A 23,132-nucleotide genomic window follows, 5' to 3' on the forward strand; every position below is an offset into this window, starting at 1 on the left:
CCCAAATTAATGATAGGAAACAGAGATTAACGGTAGGAAAAGAGATATTAGAAGCAATGGCCATTAAAGCGATGGAATGTTTAATGAACCCACAGGGACCCGAGGTCGCGATGACCAACAGAGCAGAGCACTGCCCCATATGGGAAGAAGAGTTGAGGAAGTATTTAAAGGGGAAAGGATGGCCCCTTTGGTCCGATTTTTGATCAAATGAAGTCAGGTCCAGGAAGGATCCATTCGAACCCACCGCAGACCCGCATAATTTATTTGAGAGAGTACGCCAGCAAAAGGTTATGTACGGTCTACACGAAAGGGAGGAAGTTAAACTTATAGTAATGAGCCTTGACCAGTCCGTCAGGTCAGCTTTGCCAGAACCCCAGAAAGTCGTAAGAGGAGCCCTTCAGGAGATGAAAACGGACATTTTAGATGCAATCGGGTACAGCAATGGAGACCCAGTAGAAGGTTTAAACCGCTGTAGGCAAAAGAAGGGAGAGCATCCGACCGCATTTGCAGGTCGCCTTTTGATCCATTTTAAGGCAGTAAATGGGGATTTCAACCGCGCACACTTAAATAAGGACAACACCACTAAATGGTTCTGCACTTTAGTCTCCCACGACACAGAAGCAGGTCAAAAGGCTTGTGTGAATTATGACCCCACAGACCACGCACATAATGAAGTGTGAGTATTAAAGAGACTCCCCAGGGCTTGGGAACAATCCTTACACAGGAAGGCAGATCAGGAACAGATAGAAGCAAATATGCACCTAGTCAGGACTAACCAGGACCCAGCATGGATAAATGAGAGTAGACATGAAGGACAGCAAATAAGGGTTTGTACAGGCACCACGAGGTTGCTATAATTGTGGACACTTGGGACATTACGCCCGCGAATGCCGACAAAACCCTCCGAACCAGCACCACCACTAACAACCAGGAGCCCCACCTAGGAACAATGTTAGGCCCATACGTAGTGTTAGCGCCTGTTCAGATAATTCAGAGAGCAACACCACAGATTGACAGTGTTCGGACTCCCCAACTTGGGTCTGCCACACACTCTGGGACAAATCAGGCAGACCAGTAGTCACAGGCACAGTCCGGTGACATCCAGTAGAATTTATTTGGGACACAGGAGGGTCCTGCACCACTTTAAACTCGTCCACAATGTTCCAGCGTGACAAATGGCCCTCCACAGACACTATCACCCTTGGTGGATTTACCGGACACACACAGCAGGGATACATCACACCCCCGTAGATATTCATATAGGACCCATAAGCACCAGACCACCCCGTTGTTTTAGTTGACTTGCCCCAAACAGCCGAGCACATTCTAGGAATCAATTTTATGAGCTCCCACAACCTTTCCTTTGATCCCGTGAATTGATATGTATGGAAAATTGCCAAAACAGCAAGAGCCCCCACTACGCTCACAGTAGGGAACTATGAACATAGGATTTGCTCAGGAGGAGACTATTGGTTTGATCCGCAAACAATTAGTACAGACCAGACAATTAGAGAGGTGCTCAGAAAACATAAAGCTTCCTTCGCCCAACACAAACACGATTGTGGGAAGATCCCAGGAAAGGTCACAATTTCAGGTCTCGATCCTCAGCCACAGGAGCAATACGGTTTCCCACAGCAAGCCGAGGGTGAGATTTCAAAAGTCTTCCATAGCTTATTAGATGAAGGAGTAATTTGGCCGGTAGCCTCAACAAATAATGCCCCAATTTGGCCCGTGAAAAAACCCAATGGTTCTTGGCGACTGACAATCGAATACCGAGAACTTAACAAGGTCACCCATTTAGCAGCCCCCACCATTGCCACAAGTCCCGAGCAGGGAGTACAAGCAAAGTACTTCACAGTGCTGGACATCAACAATGGCTTTTGGTCCATCCCGCTAGACAACACCTGTCAATATAAGTTCGCGTTCAGATTTCAAGGGCAGCAGTATACGTGGACACGCCTCCCACAAGGATTCCACAACTGACTTCCGGTTGCGGCTATGCAGAGCTAAGTCGCACGTTCGGTAGCTCCTGCTTAGAACGGACTTTTGGGCTCTTTTCAGGGCTCCCAACAGCAATTTGCAACATTTCCCGGTATGGGAAGGTGTTTGCAGCATTCCCCCGAAAGTGTATGGCTTGGACCAGGAGCGAGGTGACTAAAAAAGTGGCGGTGAAGCCAAAGAAAGTGTGAGGGAAGAAAGGCAAGATGGCGGCGGGTGGAGACCAAGCAGTGTAGATGCAGTGACAGAGGAGCAACAGGAGGCTCTCCAGCGCTGCTTTAGGGAGCTTAAAGCGGACCTGCTGGAGCCGATGAAGGCTTCTATTGATAAGTTGCTGGAGACCCAGGCGGCCCAGGGGATGGCAATCCGCGAGGTCCGACAGAAGGTTTCGCAGCACGAAGACGAGATCTTGAGCACAGTTGTAAAGGTGGAGGCGCACAAGGCGCTCCACAAGAAATGGCAGCAGCGGTTCGAGGAGATGGAGAATTGGTCAAGGCGGAAGAATCTGCGGATCCTGGGCCACCCGGAGGGGCTGGAGGGGTTGGACGTGGGGGCCTATGTGGTCACTATGTTAAACTCGCTGATGGGAGCGGGGTCCTTTCAGAGGCCCCTGGAGCTGGAAGGGGCCCATAGAGTGCTGGTGAGGAGGCCCAAGGCTAACGAGCCGCCGCGGGCAATGCTGGTGCGGTTTCACCAACTCGCTTATAGGGAGTGTGTTCTCAGGTGGGCCAAGAGAGAGCAGAGCAGCAGGAGAGAGAACGCGGAGGTTCGAAATTATCAGGACTGGAGTGCGGAGGTAGCGAAGAAGCAGGCCGGGTAAAACCGGACGAAGGCGGTGCTGCACAGGAAGGGGGTGAAGATTGGCATGTTGCAGCCGACGCGTCTGTGGGTCACCTACAAGGACCGGCAGCATTATTTCGAGTCCCCGGAGGAGGCTTGGGCCTTTGTTCAGGCCGAGAAGTTGGACACAAACTGAGGTTCGGGGTGGGGGCCGTGCATTGGCATGTTCGGGGTGCTGAGGTTATGTTACACTTCGAGTGGGGGTTCTTTTTGTTCATTCTTAGTTCTTGGTTTTTCTTGTTTTTTCGCGTTTTAGTGTGGATGGTGGGGGTGAGTTGGGGACTGATTTGGTTAGATCCGTTGGGTGGGTTAGTGAAAGGAGGCAAATAAATAGACTGGGGGGTGGAGGGTCGGTAGGGGGGGAGGGATGGGGCCCCCGCAGGGGGGGGGGGGGGGCGATATGGGGGTGAGAGGACTGAGCCTGTGAATAGGAGCTGCGCCAGAGGAGGCGGGGCCGGGCAGGTGGAAAGCGCAGGCTATTTTTCCGGGCTGAAGGCTGGAAGGGGCGGAGCAGGGAAGCACGGGCTCTTTCCCGTGCTTGGGATGAAGGGGGAGGCGGGGACCCTGTGGGTGGACAACGGAGGGGGAGGGGACATCCCACATGGGGAGGATTCGAAGGAGGGACAGGAGCGGCCGGAGTCAGCAGGAGTCGGCTGACTTGCGGGAGTGCAATGGGGGGGAGCAACGCAGCTAGGAGGTGTCCTAGCTGGGGGGGGGGGGGGGGGGGGGGGGGGTGGAGAGGTGGGGGGGGGAACCGGGTTGCTGCTGGTATGGTCAAGGGGGAGTTGGAGCGAGTAGAGGGGGTCAGGACGGGGGTCTGCCGCCGTGGGGAATGGGCCGAGCGTGGGGTGTTGGCGCGTGGCTGGCCGCAGAGGGGTTATGTCTAGTCGGCGGGAGAGGGGGGCGAGCAGCCCCCTGATCCGGCTGATAACCTGGAACGTAAGGGGACTAAACGGGCCGATTGAGTGGGCCCGCGTGTTTGCGCACCTGAAGGGGCTGAAGGCGGATGTGGTCATGCTCCAGGAGACTCACCTGAAGGTGGCGGACCAGGTAAGATTGAGGAAGGGGTGGGTAGGCCAGGTGTTCCATTCAGGGCTAGATCCAAAAAATCGGTGGATGGTGATTCTGGTGGGAAAGAGGGTTTCGTTCGAGGCGTCGAGCATTGTGGCAGATAATGGCGGCAGATACGTAATGGTAAGTTGCAAGTGGAGAGGGTGGTACTGGTTAATGTTTACGCCCCGAACTAGGACGATGCGGGTTTTATGCGGCGCATGCTAGGTCGAATCCCGGACCTGGAAGTGGGGGGTTTAATAATGGGGGGAGACTTCAACACGGTGTTGGATCCGACACTGGATCGCTCCAGATCCAGGACGGGCAGGAGGCCGGCGGCAGCTAGAGTACTGAGGTGGTTTATGGACCAGATGGGAGGAGTAGATCCTTGGAGATTTGCAAGGCCGAGGGCTAGGGAATTCTCATTCTTCTCACATGTTCATAAGGACTATTCCCGGATCAATTTCTTCGTTATAAGTCGGGCGCTGATCATGAGGGTAGGGGATACCGAGTACTCGGCGATAGCCATTTCAGATCATGCCCCGCATAGACTTGGAGCTGGGCGAGGAGAGAGGCCAGCGCCCACTGTAGCGCTTGGATGTGGGACTGTTGGCAGATGAGGAGGTGAGCGAGCGGGTTCGCAGCAGCATAGAGAGATACCTGGAGGCTAACGACAACGGGGAGGTTCGAGTGGGGACGGTCTGGGAGTCGCTGCAGGCGGTGGTCAGGGGAGAGCTAATCTCCATTAGGGCCCATGAGGAGAGAAGAGAGCAGAGCAAGAGGGAGAGGCTGGTGGGGGAAATGGTGAGGGTGGACAGGAGGTACACGGAGGAGCCGGAGGAGGGACTGTTAAGGGAGAGGCGTAGCCTCCAGGCCTAATTCGACCTGTTGACCACGAGGAAGGCGGAGGCGCAGTGGAGGAAGGCCTGGGGGGTGATCTATGAGTATGGGGAAAAGGCAAGCCGGATGCTGGCGCATCAGCTTTGGAAGCGGGACGCAGCTAGGGAGATTGGGGGAGTTAAGGACAGGAGGGGGAGTGTGGCGTGAAGTGGGATTGACATCAATGGGGTCTTCAGGGACTTTTATGAGGAACTGTATCGGTCCGAGCCCCCTCTGGAGGAGGGAGGAATGGGCCGCTTTCTGGACCGCTTGAGGTTCCCGAAGGTGGAGGAAGGACTGGTGGTGGGTTTGGGGGCTCCGACTGGGCTGGAGGAGCTGACCAAAGGGATAGGGAGCATGCAGGGGGGGAAGGTACCAGGGCCGGATGGTTTCCCGGCCGAATTTTACAAAACGTATGTGGATTTGCTGGGCCCGCTGTTGGTTAGGACCTTCAATGAGGCAAGGGAGTGTGGGGCTTTGCCCCCGACGATCTCCAGGGCACTTATTTCCTTGATCCTGAAGTGGGACAAGGACCCCCCTGCAGTGTGGGTCTTACAGGCCAATTTCGCTGTTAAATGTAGATGGCTGGCGAAGGTCTTAGCCTCGAGAATTGAGGATTGTGTACCGCAGATCATTCACAAAGACCAAACGGGTTCGTGAAGGGGAGGCAACTGAATGCGAATGTGCGGAGGCTCCTGAACGTCATTATGGTGCCGGCAAGTGAGGGGGAGGCGGAGATAGTGGCGGCGATGGACGCTGAGAAGGCCTTTGATCGGGTAGAGTGGGGGTACTTGTGGGAGATGCTGAAGTGGTTCGGGTTTGGGGAGGAGTTCATCAGGTGGGTCAGGTTGTTGTATGAGGCCCCGGTGGCGAGTGTGGCCACGAGCAAGAGGAGGTCTGAGTACTTTCGGCTGTATCGAGGGACGAGGCAGGGGTGTCCCCCGTCCTCCCTGCTCTTCGCACTGGCAATTGAACCCCTGGCTATGGCACTGAGGGAGTCGAGGAACTTAGAATTAGAATTAGAACAGTACAGCACAGAACAGGCCCTTCGGCCCTCGATGTTGTGCCGAGCAATGATCACCTTACTCAAGCCCACGTATCCACCCTATACCAGTAACCCAACAACCCCCATTAACCTTATTTTTTAGGGCACTAAGGGCAATTTAGCCTGGCCAATCCACCTAACCCGCACATCTTTGGACTGTGGGAGGAAACCGGAGCACCCGGAGGAAACCCACGCACACACGGGGAGGACGTGCAGACTCCGCACAGACAGTGACCCAGCCGGGAATCGAACCTGGGACCCGGGAGCTGTGAAGCATTTATGCTAACCACCATGCTACCGTGCTGCCCCTACTGGAGGGGGCTGGTGCGGGGCGGGGCGGAGCATAGGGTATCGCTCTATGCGGACGACCTGCTACTTTATGTTGCGGACCCGGTGGGGGGGATGCCGGAGGTAATGAGGATCCTCAGGGAGTTTGGGGAATTTTCAGGGTATAAGCTCAACATGGGGAAGAGCGAGCTGTTCGTGGTTCTCCCAGGAGACCACGAGAGGGGGATTGGTGAGCTCCCACTAAAAAGTGTGGAGAGGAGCTTTAGATATTTGGTGGTCGAGGTGGCCAGGAGCTGGGGGGCCCTGCATAGACTTAATTTCACGAGGCTGGTGGAGCAGATGGAGGAGGAGTTCAAGAGGTGGGATGCCCTACCGCTGTCTTTGGTGGGTAGGATGCAGTCAGTGAAGATGACGTTGCTCCCGAAGTTTTTGTTTCTGTTCCAGTGCTTCCCCATTCTTATCCCGAAGGCCTTTTTTAGACTGGTCAATAGGAGCATAACGGGGTTTGTATTGGCATGTGGGACTCCGAGGGTGAGAAGAGTATTCCTGCTGCTGCTCCCTCCAACGAGGTATACCACGAGCCCGGTGGTGGCGGCAACCCTCAAAATCTGAGGGCAGTGGAGGCAGCACGGGGGGAGTTGAGGGCCTTGGTGTGGACCCCGATATGGGGAAACCATCGGTTTGTCCCCAGGAGGATAGATAGAGGGTTTGCGGGGTGGCATAGGGCAGGGAAGAGGAGGTTGGGGGACCTATTCGTGGATGGGAAGTTCACGAGCCTGGGGGAGCTGGAGGAGAGGTACGGGCTCCCCCGGGAAATGCCTTTAGGTACCTACAGGTAAGGGTGTTTGTTAGGCGGCAAGTGGTGGGATTTCCACTGCTGCCGCCACGCACGGTACAGGATAGGGTGCTCTCGGGGGTGTGGGCTGGAGAGGGAAAGATTTCGCCAATATACCAGGTGATGCAAGAGGAGGAGGAGGCCTCGGTGGAGGAGCTGAAAAGTAAGTGGGAGGAGGAGTTGGGGGAGGAGATCGAGGAGGGTGCGTGGGCAGATGCCCTCAGGAGGGTGAACTCTTCCTCTTCGTGTGCGAGGCTCAGCCTCATACAGTTTAAGGTGTTGCATAGGGCACACATGACCAGGACAAGGATGAGCTGTTTTTTTTGGGGTTAGGACAGGTGTGTTAGGTGTGCAGGGAGTCCATCAAACCACACCCATATGTTCTGGGCATGCCCAGCGCTGGAGGAATTTTGGAAGGGCGTAGCGAGGACGGTGTTGAGGGTGGTAAGATCCAGGGTCAAACCGGGCTGGGGGTTCTCAATATTTGGGGTTGCAGAGGAGCCGGGAGTGCAGGAGGCGAAAGAGGCCGGCATTCTGGCCTTTGCGTCCCTGGTAGCCCGGCAGAAGATTCTTCTTAAGTGGAGGGATGTGAGGCCCCCAAACGTTGAGGCCTGGATCAATGACATAGCGGAGTTTATCAAATTGGAAAGGGTGAAATTTGCTTTGAGGGGGTCGGTACAGGGGTTTTTCAAGCGGTGGCAACCGTTCCTAGACTTCCTGGCAGAATGGTAGACAACAATCAGTGTCAGCAGCAACCCTGGGGGCAGGGGGAAGGGGGTTTTATTTCAGTTTTGTTTTTATATATTGGAGGTTTTGTCTGGGTGTATATATTTGCTATGTGCTTGGACGGGTGTTAATTTATTATTTTTGTTACTGAGTTTCCTTTACATTTTTTGCATTTTGTACTTTATATTTTTGTTGTTGATATTTTGTGAAAACTTTAATAAAAATTAATTTTTGAAAAAAAGGATTCCACAACTCTCCCTCCATCTTCCACCGACAATTGGTCAATGGACTTTTCAAATTTTCCCTTCCCGAATGCGTTATACATTGTGTGGACAACTTACTCCTACAGACGGACACAAGGAAGAGCATGTAAAGCGTCTTTTGGAATTACTAGGTTTTTTGCAATCCATTGTATGCAAGGACAACCCAAAAAAAGTCCAGATCTTAAAAGAAAAGGTCCTTTATTTAGGCACCATTATCACCCTGGGAAGAGAGAGATTGAACAGAAGTGAATTGAGTCAATAGTTAAATTGCCTCTGCCCCACAATATCACTGCACTCCGATCATTCTTAGAATTAGTTGGATACTGTAGGAACCATACAGATGGTTTTGCCACAAACGCAGCCCCACTCTCAGAGCTCCTTAAAAAGAATGCCCCATGGGATTGGTTTACGGGCACACAGACGCCATCGATTAATTAAAATGTGCCCTAGGCACAGCTCCCGCTTTGCAAGTTCCAGACCCGGACTCTCCCTATGCCATAGAAGTAGCAATCACCGACCGAATCCTGTCAGCAGTACTCCTAGAGGAAAGACATGACTGCTTAGAATCCGAAACCTATGCCTCATGAAGTTTGGATCCCATAGAGCAAGGATTTACAGCCTGCGAACAGCACTTGCTTGTAGTCTTTTGGGCAGTACAGTATTTTGCATACATCACAGGCATTAATCCAGTAATGATTTTAACCGAGCACATCCCAACGCAACTATTGTTAGATGGTAGGTTAAAGGACGGTTCAGTCAGCCAGATCAGAGCAGCTCGCTGGACACTGTTGTTACAAGGAAGGGACATTACAGTCAAACGCACCAAGACCCACACATTTCTAGCCGATAATCTTCAGTATGCAGGGACCCCACATGAGTGCCAGATCATAGCAGCCCAACACCACACAGGATCCTTTATTCCGAAGTCACTGCACGCACAAGCAGGCAGTAAAACGCAGAATCCACACACCAAAGACAATGCTTTAAAGATTTATGGAGACTGTTACTCCACGATAGAAAATGGGAAGAGAATAACTGGTTGTGGAATATATGTAGACGATGCACAGGGACGCACATTAGAAGAAATATCTTTAAAATTGCCCGGCCACCTAGGATCACAAAAAGCAGAACTAGCAGCTATAGCAAAGATAGTGCAGTACCCAAATTCCTTTTCAACCCCCGCAGACATATATTCGAACAGTTTACATGTGTGCAATAGCTTGACAGAATTCCTGCCCCTGTGGGAATCTCGAGAATTCGTATCCGCTGACGGTAAACCCCTACCCTCATCCCCATTGTTGAAACACATTCTTAGGACGGCTAAAGACCACACGGTATTATTAAAGTGAGAAGTCATTGTTCCTCCCCACCCGTAGATGTAATGTAAAGGCAGACGCCTTAGCTAAGTCAGGATCACGCCACGGTCACTTTTGGCAACCCCCCGAGAGTGAACCGATACACGCAGTTCAGGTTTCGCACACCAATATTGAGGATCTACCCCAGGCCCAAAAGGCAGACGACAATCTCAAGCAGGTTGTAGACGGTAACTTCCCAGCCCCCGAGAACAAATGCAAGGACTCAGTGACAGTATAGGACGGTATAGTTTTGAAAAATGGAATTTATGTGGTCCCCACCCAGGACAGACACCAGATAATTTACCAGTTTCATGACGGTTACAGACATCAGGGGATAGACAATACGACTGCACATTTACAGCCTTTGTGCTGCTGGCCCGATTTAAAATCCGGTGTAACACATGTTGAGAAATGTTTAATCTATGCACAGAACAATCCTGAAAGGTACTCCAAGAAGGGACAATTGAGATACACTCGGCCTGTTTATGGCCCTTGGACAAATTTGCAACTCGACTATATTGGCCCCCATACATTGGTTTCAAAACGTATCAGTGGTAATCGACACCTTTACAGAAAGGGTAGAAGCATTTCCCTCACGGACAAACACTGCAAAAGCCACAGCTAAGATTTTGACCCAACAGATATTTACAAACTGGGGACTGCGCTGCAGCATTGAGTCAGACCAAGGTGCCCATTTCACCGGCAGAGTCATGCAAAATGTCCTAACAATTTTTGGAATCAAACAAAAATTTCACATCGCGTATCACCCCCAATCCAGCGTCATTGTTGAGAGAATGAATCACACTTTAAAAGCGACCATTAGGAAGATGGTGCAACAGAATAATACGACGTGGGACACAATTTTCCCATTTGCCCTTATGTTTATTCGGAACACCATTTCCAGTTCCACAGGTTTCACCCCCCCCCCCCCCCCCCCCCCCCCCCGCCCCCCCACCCCCCCCTACACTCTCAGGACCGGACGACCCATGAAGGGAATTGAATATTTATTAGGTCTCGATTTGGCAAACCCCACAGTCACCGCCCTCACCCATGAAAAAGCATTCCAATAAGTCACATATAATATTAAAGCAGCACAGCTCGCTGCAGCTATCCGACTAGGTGCTAGAAGAAAGCAGAGTAAAGCCTGCTTTGACAAAACTGTCCACACCGTAGAGTACACAGTCGGTCAGCAAGTAATGGTTTCCCTTTACAATCCCAGTTCTTTCCTCTCCCCAAAATTTGCAAGACCCTATTCCATTTCGGCAAAGTAAGCCCTCTGTGTACAAGATAACTTACCCCAATGGCAAAACTGGTTGGTTCAACATCAACCAGCTCAAAGTCTATGGAACCAAATGTAGCCACTCCCACCACATCTCCCTAGCAATAGCAGATGACTCCGCCCCGTCCATCAATAACCTAGTCCAACCCTCCCCCAGCCCTGACAGCGTGTCCACACCCACAGACCCGACCTTGTCTCCACCTACAGGTACAACCTTCCACCTTGAGCTTGACTCCGACGACAGCGGCAGCCTCCCTGAATTGACCACGATCACTGACCACTGGTACAACCTCCCCGGCCCCAGTCACTCCAGCCCCGGTACCATGACCAAGACATGTTTGCCCCCCCATACCCCTTCCACAGCCGCAGCCAGAGCCACCGCCACTGCCCGACGACGGTAACTTGCCCTTCACTGCCACCGCCCCGTGTCTCATGACAAACTAACTCATTTTTGGCACCGCAACAACTCTTGTAGACTGGTTAGACATGACGATTCAGATTCCACGACGACCCACGCGGCCATGGCACAAAAACAGCAGACACGAGACTGGCAACCGGGAGATGGTGATGATTCAGATTCTGACTCTGGTTATGGTAATCCTTTTACAACGATTTTTGATACAGAACCCTGAGGTGTCCAGATGATTAGAAAAAGACACCGCATAAGAATTACGGTGTCCTACTTTCTGATGGAGCCTGCCCGCCTTTTTATTTTCCTTCTTTCTTCTTGTTGCATGGTTTTAATTAATGTCGGCCTGACACCAAATTTCTTCAAACATTATTAGTTACTCTGCCGATGCCATTTACTGACCAATGGTCATTAAAGGACCAATTGTTGGATCTCATATGTGTTGCAAATTCTGTCCGCTCCTTTTGGACACCCAGACTGCCTGAAGACCCCAAATGCATCTGGTCAGTTCAGCTCGGGTAGTGGAGCAACGGCAGTGATCACCGCCCTACCTGGGATTCCACCCATTCTTGCCCTGCCGTGGCCCACATGCACTTCATGTTCCCGTCATTTTGAGTACTTTGGAATGATTCTTCATACTTTTCACTGTCTTTGGCAGGTCTTAGTTTTCCCTTCTCTGCTCTTTTATTGTGGTTTAAAGTCTGTACACTCATCCCTTTACATTCCGCGACCCTCTGGTCGTTCCCCACCTTCTATTTACACGTTTGACACACTTGGTTGCCACATATGCTGCTACACGCGAACTATTTCTGGACCCTGGACGACGAAACTCTATAAAACTGGCCGTCCTAAAATTCGGCAAGTCAGGTGAGCCTCAGTTATCACTGGTTGCAGTAAAGGAAAGACTGGATGGAGAAATTGTCAGCCCACTCTTCGCATCGACCACCTGCTGCGGGATTCTCTTCACTGACAAATAATTTTTTTTTTGCCAATGTCTTATCTCTCAAAACGTTATTTAAAAAAAAAATGAGGGAGTCACACATGGTGACGATCATAATGGAAAATTGGATTAAGGTGAGAAAGACAAGTAAAACGAGATATTAACCGAAGATAAGAACAGATATTATGCTTGCACCCCCAGGATCATATGGAACACGGAAGAAGACAAGATGAAGCAAGGACTGATGACCAACATTGTGATCATCGCTGGACTCCTACAACTGCGCATGTTACAAGCCTCTGTACCACACACCACACCAGCGCCGAACACCACCATACAACATGACACCCCTAGCCCAGACACCACACCACACATAGAGATAGACACTGAAACCCCCACTTGGTGCAAAAACATTGCCAAATGGTAGCCCCTTTCATACACAGTAGAGGCCCTTGTGGTAACTGCAATAATCTGCAGATACTTAGACTCCGCAAGTGGCAAAACAGAGCCTCCCGCTCCCCGATATATACACTCGCAGCCCCTTCTTTGGAATTCACCCAACTCAATAAACGCTGAAATCGCTGATAAAACAAAAGACCGTGCACGTCTCCGACTTTGATGGATTAAGTAGGATTGTGGTGCTGCTGTTTTGAAATCTTGTATTGTACATAAGTTTTTTTTAAATATTTGCCAGCAGCATGAGAGTAACTTAGATAGTGTTAGTTAGGTATTCAATTGTGCGGAACAGTGAAATGTTTTATAGTGACCCATCAGAAATTATGAATGTGTGATGTGTTCATAAAAATGTTCAGTAAATGCTCTAAAAACATAGGACAAGGTAGTGTAGAACCTGTCCTTCACCAAGGGTAACCGGCACACCAGGGATGGATAAGGGATCAACAGTGTGATCCACCACGCTTCGCGTTCAGGATCAAGAGGACGGGATGTAGCCATCTCAGATGGCCACCTGCAAAGGACCATGAGAATTATGGCCAACCTTGGACTCAGACAGACTCAGAGCTTGTGTGTGTATTTGCAACCCAGATAGCTAGACGCGATCGAAACCCCCGCTCGTGGCTGTTGAAAGGGGTATAGGAGCCCAACAGAAACAGAGCCACTTCTTCTACCCAGCCACGCAAGATCCGGACAAATGCCTTGTCCATCTGCATAGAGCCGGTTGCCCTGAAGTTAACTCTAGGTTATTGTAGTTGTTAGGTGTAGTTTAACTTGTAGTGTTTTGTGTTGCATGTCGAAGTAATCCTTGTGTGCAAATAAACCACCTTTGAACTTGTATTAACTGGTTGTGTGGTCCTTTCATCGATATCAGTAAAGCTTTGTGGTGGTATCATTTGATACCTGGCGACTCTAAAGAGCATCATTATTAATTGGCAACAGAGGCACGCCATCTCCACGTCAGATCTGGTTTCTATAATTATTGAATTTAAATAATGGGAAAGTATTGTGGCATGGTGGCACAGTGGTTAGCACTGCTGCCTCACAGTGCCAGGGACCCAGGTTCGATTCCATCCTTGGGTGACTGTGAGGAGTTTGCACATCCTCCCCGTGTCTGTGTGGGTTTCCTCCTGGTGCTCCATTTTCCTCCCACCATCCAAAGAGTTGCAGGTTAGGTGGATTAGCCATGATCACCATGTGGGGTTAAGGGGGTTGGATGGGAGGGGGGTGGACCAAGACAGAGTGCTCATCTGGAGGGTCAGTGCAGACTCGATGGGCCGAATGGCCTCCTTCTGCATTGTAGAGATTCCATGAATTGCAAAGAAAATATGTATATGGGTGCCTTCATGTGCACATGTGTGTAGTATAAATAGATCCTTCGAATAAATGTGGGGAAGAAGGAAGGAAAATGACCAGCCCTTCCAGGGCTTTTATTTCTAATGCATATAATCAAAATGGAAGAGCTGAAAACTGCTATGTTTGTACGCATATGCAGATCCCTGCAGCAGAGTGTGAATGTATACAACTAATATATTTTACCAAGCGGTATTCCAGCTCTGAAGGATGAGTATGAATTTTGTAATCATTTATTTTTGCATAGGGTTGATGGAGGGAGCAAATTGAAAATTAATGTTTAACAGACAGACATTGGTTGGCTTCATAAGGCATTAATAACTGGCAATAGCAGTTGATTCAGCCTAGTCATCTTAGTACCTTGGGGCTCTAACTGATGTTTACCAGATGTCTATCCCTGCTGTGTTTGTGTGGAGGCTTTCTCAGATAGTAAAACGGTGCTACAAAATTAACATACTCCATAACGACTCGCCCATGTCATATTCTGAGTATTCCCATCCAATTTCTGCAGCTAACCACAGGACAAGAGAATTTTAGTGTGACTATTTAATGACTAAAAATACACATTGTTCTAGTAACATTGTTGATTCAGTTAATTTGAATGGGTTTGTACATCCACTGAAATAGTGTAAAAAGGAATCGCTCTAATGAGCATGTCCACACGAGTATCTTACAGTGCAATGTCAGTCACCTTTGCTTGAAGCAGAGAATGATGCATGGTGGTGTCAGTGCGGGGGCCTGGGGTGGTGGTGGGGGGGGGGGGGGGGGGGGGGGGGGGAGGTGGCTTTGTGCAGAAAAGGGGCAAGAAACATACAAGAGGAACATTAAAAGAGGAATGTTAATGTCTATGTAAGGTAGCCTTTTTGATACAGAGAAATCTAGGTGACAAGACAAAGCAAGTACAGGTTAACAACATGGTTAAATACAATAGGAAAGAATGAGATAATGACATGGTTAAACACAATAGGAAAGAATTAGTTATGAAGACTAATCATGTCCAATGTTTCACATTTAAAAGGCTGTATCGCTGTTTTAAACACGTAGGGCGCGATTCTCCCGACTTACGAAAAATCGGAGAATAGCGGGCGGCGTAAATTTTTACGGACACGCTGGTCTGACGCCCTCCCACTATTCTCTCCCCCCCCCCCCCCAACGCCCACCTCCCAACATGAATCGCTGCCCGCCGTTTTTTTTACGGCGAGCAGTGATTCTCTCCTGGCCGATGGGCCGATTTCCAAGGCCTTTACGGCCGTTTTTACAAGCGTAAAACACACCTGCTCTGACCGTTCGTAAAAACGGCCGTAAAGTCCCGTTCTCGGGAACCATGGCACCGATTGGCACGGCCGAAGGGTGCCATGGGCCCGCGATCGGTGCCCACCGATCGCGGGCAGCGGGTACTTACCCCGCGCACTCTTTCTCCCTCCGCCGCCCCGCTGGATCCATTCGCGGGGCGGCTGAGGGGCATACCGGCCCGCGCATGCGCGGGTTTCACGCATATGCGTGATGACGTCATCCGCGCATACGCGGGTTGGAGTCGTTCAATCCGCGCATGCGTGGCTGACGTCATCAGACGCGTCAGCCGTCGCTAACTTTGGCTAGCGGGCTTAACGAATTTCGTTAAGCCCGCGATGCCGGAGTTCACAGCCGCGCGATGCTAGCCCCGACCGGGGAGATGAATCGGTTCCCGGTCGGGGGGGGCGGAGGCTGGCGTCAAACGCGCCCGTTTTTGACGCCAGCTTCCCGATTTTTCGTAACTCGGGAGAATCGCGCCCACAATGTTTTTTCGTGTTTGGGTGCAATCACAAACTTTGGTTCACTTCAAACTACAGGAAACAAAGGAAAAACTTTTACCCCAACCCAAAATTTCACATTACTGATATTCAGCTAGCATTTATTGGAGGTTAGGGAAAGAAGGATGGAAGTACATGGAAACAATAAAAGGAAAATCAAGGCTAGATAGAAAAATAAAGTAATGCTAAAGAGGTAAAATTAGGGGCCAGGTTTCTTCTACATGTAGGACAATTATTTCCACACAATTATTTCCTCCCATGGTATTCCTAACACACTATGTAGACGGTTAGTGGAATTCTCAGATCTCAAAGCTAAACTAGCATTTCCAGTTGCAAGAAATGTAAACTGGGGGCGGGGAGGCAGGGGGGAGAGTTATTGTTATAAAGCAGCATTTTGTAATGAATATTTTATTCCTTTCTCACCCTCACAACATCCAACAGTCATACCAAATGTTAACTGAGTTAAGATGCTAAAATTTTATGTATTTTGACCGTGGAAATAATTAACTCTTTTTTTGAAATAAGGTTTAGGGAGGTCAAGTTTTCGGGAATACACAATAGATGGGAATATACTAAGAGGGGTACAGGCAGTGAGGAATCTTGGCTTACACATACACAAGTCACTAAAGGCAGCAGTTGCAATAGACAAAGTTGCACAAATAGCATATGGATGCTCTCCTTCATTGGCAGAGGTAAAGAATATAAAAGGATATAATGTTGGACTTGTACAAAACACTGGTGTGGCCACAAATGGAGTATTGTGTGCATTACAGGAAGGACGTAATTGCTCTGGATAGAGTGCAGAAGAGGTTTGCAAGAATGTTACCAGGGCTAGAAGAGTGTAGCTACGAGGAGATTGGATAAGTTAGAATTATTTTCCTTTGAACAAAGAAGGCTGAGGGGTGACTTACTAGAGGTGTACAAAACTATGAGGGGAAGTGATAGAGTGGACAGGATAAAACTGTTTCCTTTGGTGTAGAGTTCTAGAACCAGGGGACATAGATTCAAGATAAGTAGCAGAAGGTGTAGAGGGGACATGAGGAAGAACTTTTGTATGCAGAGGGTAGTGGGAGTCTGGAATTCACTGCCCCAAGTTGATGGTAGAGGCAGAGACCCTAACCTCTTTTAAAAAGTACTTGGATCTGCATCTTAAGTGCTGTAGGCTACAGAGCAGGTACAGGTGCAGGAGGTTTGGATCAGAAAAGACATCTGGGTATCCTCCGGCTGGCATGGACAAGATGGGCCAAATGGTCTCCTTCTATGCTGCAACTTTTCTTTGGTTCTATAGGTTTGCTAATACAACTAAACCTTTGTACATTACTACTTTCTGGCATATAAGTGGCCAATTAGTTTGGAATTATGTAATATCATTATGTGTGCTAAAGAAAAGATTGGAGGGACAAAAATTAGAGAAGATTTCTTCTTGAGCAATACAGAAAGAATTATTGGGATAACCAGACAAACAGACCGACACATTGTGCTGGATTTTCATGAAAATGGAGAGCCTCCATAAAGGGGTGAAAATGGTGGCCAAGACCTCAATTCCAGCATTGCCAATCCCATAACCCGATTTCTGATTTTCAGCTGTGCCCTTTAACTGTGTCAGTTGGTTCAGATTGCAACTCCACACCCCGCACTCGCGACCTGGCCAGCTGCATTGTGATGTTAAACATCTCCTAGTCCTCTGCAATATTTTGGTTATGTTTTCACACAATTTGTGGTTGAAGGCACATGCCCATTCACTCACTACACTGTTACGATACCCTGGACTAGTGTGCGGTCAATTCCAGCCCCACAGGCCCCAGAGTCCGAACACAAGTGACTTAACCAATAATTTGGATGTAATTTCTGAGTTTTTCAACCCTTGACTGCAAGGTCTGTTCAATTTCTTATTTGTTCACCACTCCAGCAGACTGACCAACAGCTTATCTCAGATAAACAGAGAAGCAGCTTCCTCAAGGCCTCAGAGTGAACTGGCAACCTTACAGGGAGAGGAATCAGGAAATTTCATTTCCTCTCTGTCTTCAGACATTGAACACTCACTACCTGAATAGAGATAAAAACACTGGCTGTTCCATTAACCTGAAGTGATCCCCAGCTGAAGTGTTAGAGTGTTTCCCCCTGTTTGGGAAAGATATTTAAAAGTGTTCTGTTCAGCTCTTGAGTTCAAAATCAAAACTGAAACAAATACGCAGGCTCACACAGCAAGGAACTATCTGGAATGATCTGGCCCTGTGCAACTGCCTGAGGTGGAGTTTGCACTTTCTCCCTTGGTTCTATACAGAGCATGAACGTGCCATATCTTGGTATGGAAGGCGTGAGGGGTTATGGAGCTGCTGCTCTGATAATCTGCTTTATTGAGGGAAGATATTGGTCAGCCTGCTGAAGCTGACAGCAGATAAGAAACTGAACAGACCTAAGTGCATCTTCCAAGGTAAGGTTCAGGTCAACACAACTTAAAGTGTCACCCTAGAGAGGATCCCACAGCCTCAGAATCTGGGCTGAATGTTCTAGCTAGAAGATTCAAACTATTTGGTGGTTTCAACACTTCACATCCTAGACGATAGCCAACTGCAGAGACTACAACCTCAGCAATAAAGATACCCATCTCTCATTCCCATATAATTCCCCCATTATTTAAATCCATCCCTACCCCACTGTGTGTCTTACTTTTACATGTGTAGGTAGAGGGTGGAACGGTGAAGTGGGCTGGGTGGATAATTAGATTGACAGGCCATTGTTCTATTATCACTTCTCTAGTTGTAAATAAACATTTGTTTGTGGCTTTTACTTACAAATCTGGTGTCTGTAAGTAATTGGAGCAATCAAGGGCCCAAAGTCTCAAAAAACTTACACAAATTATTGTTTAATTCATTTATGTGGGAACTCTGGGGCCTTTTGGGCTGGAATTGACTGCACACTCGCCCAGGGTGTTGTAACAAGGATATGAAGAGCTGGGGCCTGGGCGGAGGACATGTGGTGGCATGGAAGAGGTATGGGGATAGTGTGGGAGGTTGAGAGGGGTGAGGGCCTTCTTGTTTTTATTATAACTGGGAGAAAGTGCCAAAGCATCAAGGTGGACATTTTAAATAGTCCATGCACCTGGCCGCCTAGAATGGAAATCCCACCTTTGTGGGAACTTTCTCCTGACATTGATATTCTGAGCAAGTAAATGTCTTGACTATCAAATGAAAATCCAGCCCATTGCGTGGAATCACTTGGGATCATTGGTCAGAATGATGAGGACAGGATCCATAAGCCGGCTTGTGCTCTCTCAAGTTCAAAGTGTGAAGATGTGATCTCGTTCAAGGGTTTGAAACACTGAGATTGATAGGTTGTTTTCTAATGAGATCTAGGAAAGGATATGGAGCAAAGACAAGGACATGGAATATACAGTTCAGTCAACATCTAATTGAAAGAACAGGCTTGAAGGACTGAATGATCCACTCCTGTTCCCATGTCTAATATTAATCTTGATGAGGAGATGCCAGTGTTGGACTGGGGTGAGCACAGTAAGCGGTCTTACAACACCAGGTAAAGTCCAACAGGTTTGTTTTGACCCAAGGAAGTTGCTGTACTCCGAAAGCAAGCAATTCAAAACAAACCTGTTGGACTTTAACCTGGTGTTGGAAGACTTCTTACTGTAATATTAATCTAACCTTTAGATTATTAGATTAATCATCCTATTTATATTAATCATCCTTTATCTACCTTTTGGATTATCCTACTGGATGAAGTATTCCAGTTCCTGATTACTGTTTCCAAATAAACTTCAGTCCTGAATTTATCTTTTCAGTTTGTGTTTATGGCCTTAGAATCATTGAATTCCTACAGTAAAGGAGACCATTTGGCCCATCAAGTTTAGTGACCTACTGAAAGAACACTGTACTAAGGCCCACGGCGCTGCTACCTCACAGCGTCAGAGACTCCGGTCACTTCCAGCATCGGGTGGCTGTGTGGAGTCTGCATTTTTTCCCCGTGTCTGCGTGGGTTTGCTCTGGGTGCTCCGGTTTCCTCTCACAGTCCAAAGATGTGCAGGTTAGATGGATTGGCCATGCTAAATTGCCCCTTAGTGTCCAAAATGTGCAGGCTAGGTGGATTGGCCATGCCAAATTGCCCTTAGTGTCCAAAGATGTGCAGGTTAGGTGGATTGGTCATGCCAAATTGCCCCTTAGTGTCCAAAGATGTGCAGGTTAGGTGGATTGGCCATGCAAAAAAATTGCCTCTTAGTGTCTAAAGCTATGTAGGTTAGGTGGATAGGAGAGGGATAGGGTGAGAGAGGGTGGGAGAGGGTGGGAGAGGGGGATAGGGTGGGATAGGGTGGGAGAGGGGGCCTGGGTAGGGCGTTCTTTCCGAGGGTCGGTGCAGACTCAATGGGCCGAATGGTCCCCTTTTGCCTCCTGTACTGCAGGGATTCTATGGGGAATGGTCATGGCCGATGATGCAAAGCGGACGATAGGGCACTGACTACCGATGTTTATTCTACTCCAGTCGATGGCCGTGACTATCAGACGTGACCGATGAAATAACGGCCCTTATGCAGGGTCACACACGATACTGTTTTCCCCCTTACTCCACTGAGGTGTCATTAAAACTCGGCTTTCTGTTCGCTCTCTTACTCTGTTCTCTGTCATAACTCGACACACTAGGCTCCATAACTTGTTCTGACTCCAATGGAGAGGTAAGACACAGCAAAGAGCAAATAGTCCGATTGCTCCGAGCGTACCCCAGTGGACCCTCCCTTGTTTGGAATACAGTAAAAATCCGAGTGGTCCAGACGTTCAGCTTAGTGTTCAAAAGGTGCTCTCTCCGGGCGACACCACTAGCGGTTAGGTTCCATTGATAGTTTAATGAAAGATCGCTCTCAGTCAAGTGAGTGGCAGATAAAGCGAGTGGAGAGCATTGTAAAAAAAATGGGCAACATTGAAAACTGTAGCATCGTGAATATAAGTGTCAGTCAGCACTGGTTATCCCAGAGCTGAATATTTTGATGAGAAGGTTTTCTCGCGTTGCTCTAAGTCTTTCCAGACTCGAGCAACTTCAAGTTGGACGGTGCTGGAGGAGCAGGATCAGGAGTAATTCTAGGAGATGCCGAGAATCCAGTGTGCTGGGGGACGAACTCAAACACCAGTGGTGCTAGAGGAGGGTGTATAGAAACGGGAAATATATGGCTCAAATCACCTAATGTAGCAGTAACTCCTGCGTTTTGCTTTGAGACAGCAATGTAATTGAGCCGGATATCCTGCTCCCTTCCCTTAGGAAACTCATTAGCAGCTCGCTCATTATCCAATCATTAAAAACTAACTTTCACAATAATTCCAACTTCTACCTTCTCATTGGCACTCCACCCAACCAGCACCAGTTCACTGCCTTACAATTATTCCAGTCAGTCGATTACAATCAGGTCTTCTTAGCCTCTTCCCTAACTAATTAAACCCAATTCATTAAACACGAACCACAAATATTCATTGTGTAAGAACTTGCACATCTCTGCATTAAATGGCATCTTCCATGTTGCTGCTCATCTATTATTGTCCAGACTCTTCCATAAGCACCTCTCTCGGCCCTCACTCCTCTTTCACCGGCTGTGAATCTGATTGACTTGCACTGACCTCCAGCAGATCTGTATGGATTAGAATCAGCGAGGGCCCCAAGTACATCTGCTCATCCTAAATAGTATCTGCCCTTCTGCTTTTAATGTTGGACCAGTCCTTCTCCACCTCCGGTTTTAATTGAAGGGAACCGCGTCTTCTTTCACAGGATCTCAAAACTGCCGACTTGAGGAAAACCTTCCCACAGTATTTCCTAGTCCCCTAGCCATGACTGGTCTGATTTCTCCCACCTTCTCTGCGGCTGCCTTGCATTTTGGATGCAGGCTGTTCACTCTGGCTTCTCACTCAAAAACTTGCGAAAACGTTAGGGGCTAAAATGTCACTTAACTTTTCTGAACAAAGCAGAACATTTTTAAAAATTCGTTTATGGGGTGCCTGGGCCAGGACGCAATTAAGAATCAACCACATTGCTGTGGGTCTGGAGTCGCATATAGGACATTATTTCACCAGATGGGGTTTTAGGACAATCGATTCATGGCCATCTTTAGACATTAATTTTCAGATTTTTCTTTATTGAATTCAATTTTCACCATCTGCCATGGCGGGATTCAAACCTGGGTCTCTGGATGACTGGTCCAGCGACCATACCATTGCCTCCTCTAATGATTCGGTAAAACAGTGACTTTTGTTTAAGAAGGTGCCAGAGATAAAATAACAGTTCGCAAAATTCCGGTTCTATTGGTATTTCTCCCTCACCAATTGAGATTAGGAACTCCAGAATTAATGCCTTGCTTCCAGCCCGACGGATTTGCACACTTATTCGTTAGTTTATGTTCACTGTTAATGTCGAAACTCATTTCGCCCAGGTGGAGGGGAGATCCCAGTACAAGTGCGGTGTGCTGCCAGGCAGCTTGTGACTGTTTCACTGACTGCACACCGGTGCTGCTAACAATGTCCCTATTCTCCGAGACAGTTAGAAATGTGTCCAGCGGGATCAAACTTGTAAAGCAGACTGTGAGCTCTCTCGGAACTCAGCCCATTGTGCAGTGGCCTGCTACATGGAGTTTAGTGCGGTCAGGGTGCGGGTCAAGGCTTCTGAATATTACTGGCACTGTCTCGTTGATGAACGCCGCGAAAAAAGTGTCCATAGATTCCAACACTCATTAATGTTAAAGTAAAAATAGAATATGTAAGTACAGAGAGGAAATATTTCAAGATATAAAAGGAAGTTATGGTTCTCAAGGGAAGGAAGCGACGAACAATAAAATAATGAACCGTGTCTGTGAAACTGATGGAAGTCTTAAAGCACAGGATTTGAATAGATAGGTGCTTGATGGCCCGCACAGACACCATGGACCGAAGGGTCTTTTTCAGTGATGTAAAACTCTCTGTGACAGATAGGTGGCGCGAGCTGCAATACTCTCGAGCTATTCATTTCCCATTGAGGCTGTTTCAGGGGTCTGACAGGAATGTCTGTCATTTTCATGTCCAAACTCGATACTGCTAACAAGGAATCCTCTCTGAATTATAAGACTTGCTGCAATAGGCATTGCACCAACCCCCCCCCCCCCCCCCCCCCAAACAAACATTCCCCTCTTGCTGTTTTCTGGTATTCCCTGGTTTCATCAACAGCACACCCAGATATTTCGATCTGACCCTTTCTTCCCCAGCCCATGTCTGTCTATTGCCGGAATCTCGCACTGCCTTTGTCCCACATTACCCTTTCCTCCAGGTCCTGAGTTCTCCTTTTCTGAAACCAGAGAGTCGCTGTTTTCCTGGAGCTTGCACAGCACATTCCCAAACTCTGGCACATCGACCTGCAAAGAACTTCATTCAAAGCGGAAAAGAGCGGCGGACTCGCCGTTACACGCGAGAAATCACTTTGTAACGCCAACCCACAGCATGATTTAACCCTTCGAGATAACCTTCAACTCCAAACTCGGACTAACCCTCACTGGGAGGGAAATCTCCCCCAAAATAAACCAGCCTCCGACTGGAATGTGAGCGCTTCCTCCACAGGTCAAACTTTGGAATGTTCCACTGGGGGGAAAACACCTTAAACAACTAATAATTCCAG

The 23,132-nt window shown here is 48.6% G+C and overlaps 1 protein-coding gene across 8 annotated transcripts in view; it reads right to left on the reverse strand.

The window, feature by feature from the left end:
* The window catches only part of LOC119960740 (collagen alpha-3(VI) chain-like), a 314,544-nt gene that overhangs the window by 291,108 nt on the left and 304 nt on the right, over positions 1-23,132 (reverse strand). The window lies entirely within an intron of this gene.

This window comes from Scyliorhinus canicula, chromosome 2, assembly GCF_902713615.1.
Source record: "Scyliorhinus canicula chromosome 2, sScyCan1.1, whole genome shotgun sequence".
NCBI lineage: Eukaryota > Metazoa > Chordata > Chondrichthyes > Carcharhiniformes > Scyliorhinidae > Scyliorhinus > Scyliorhinus canicula.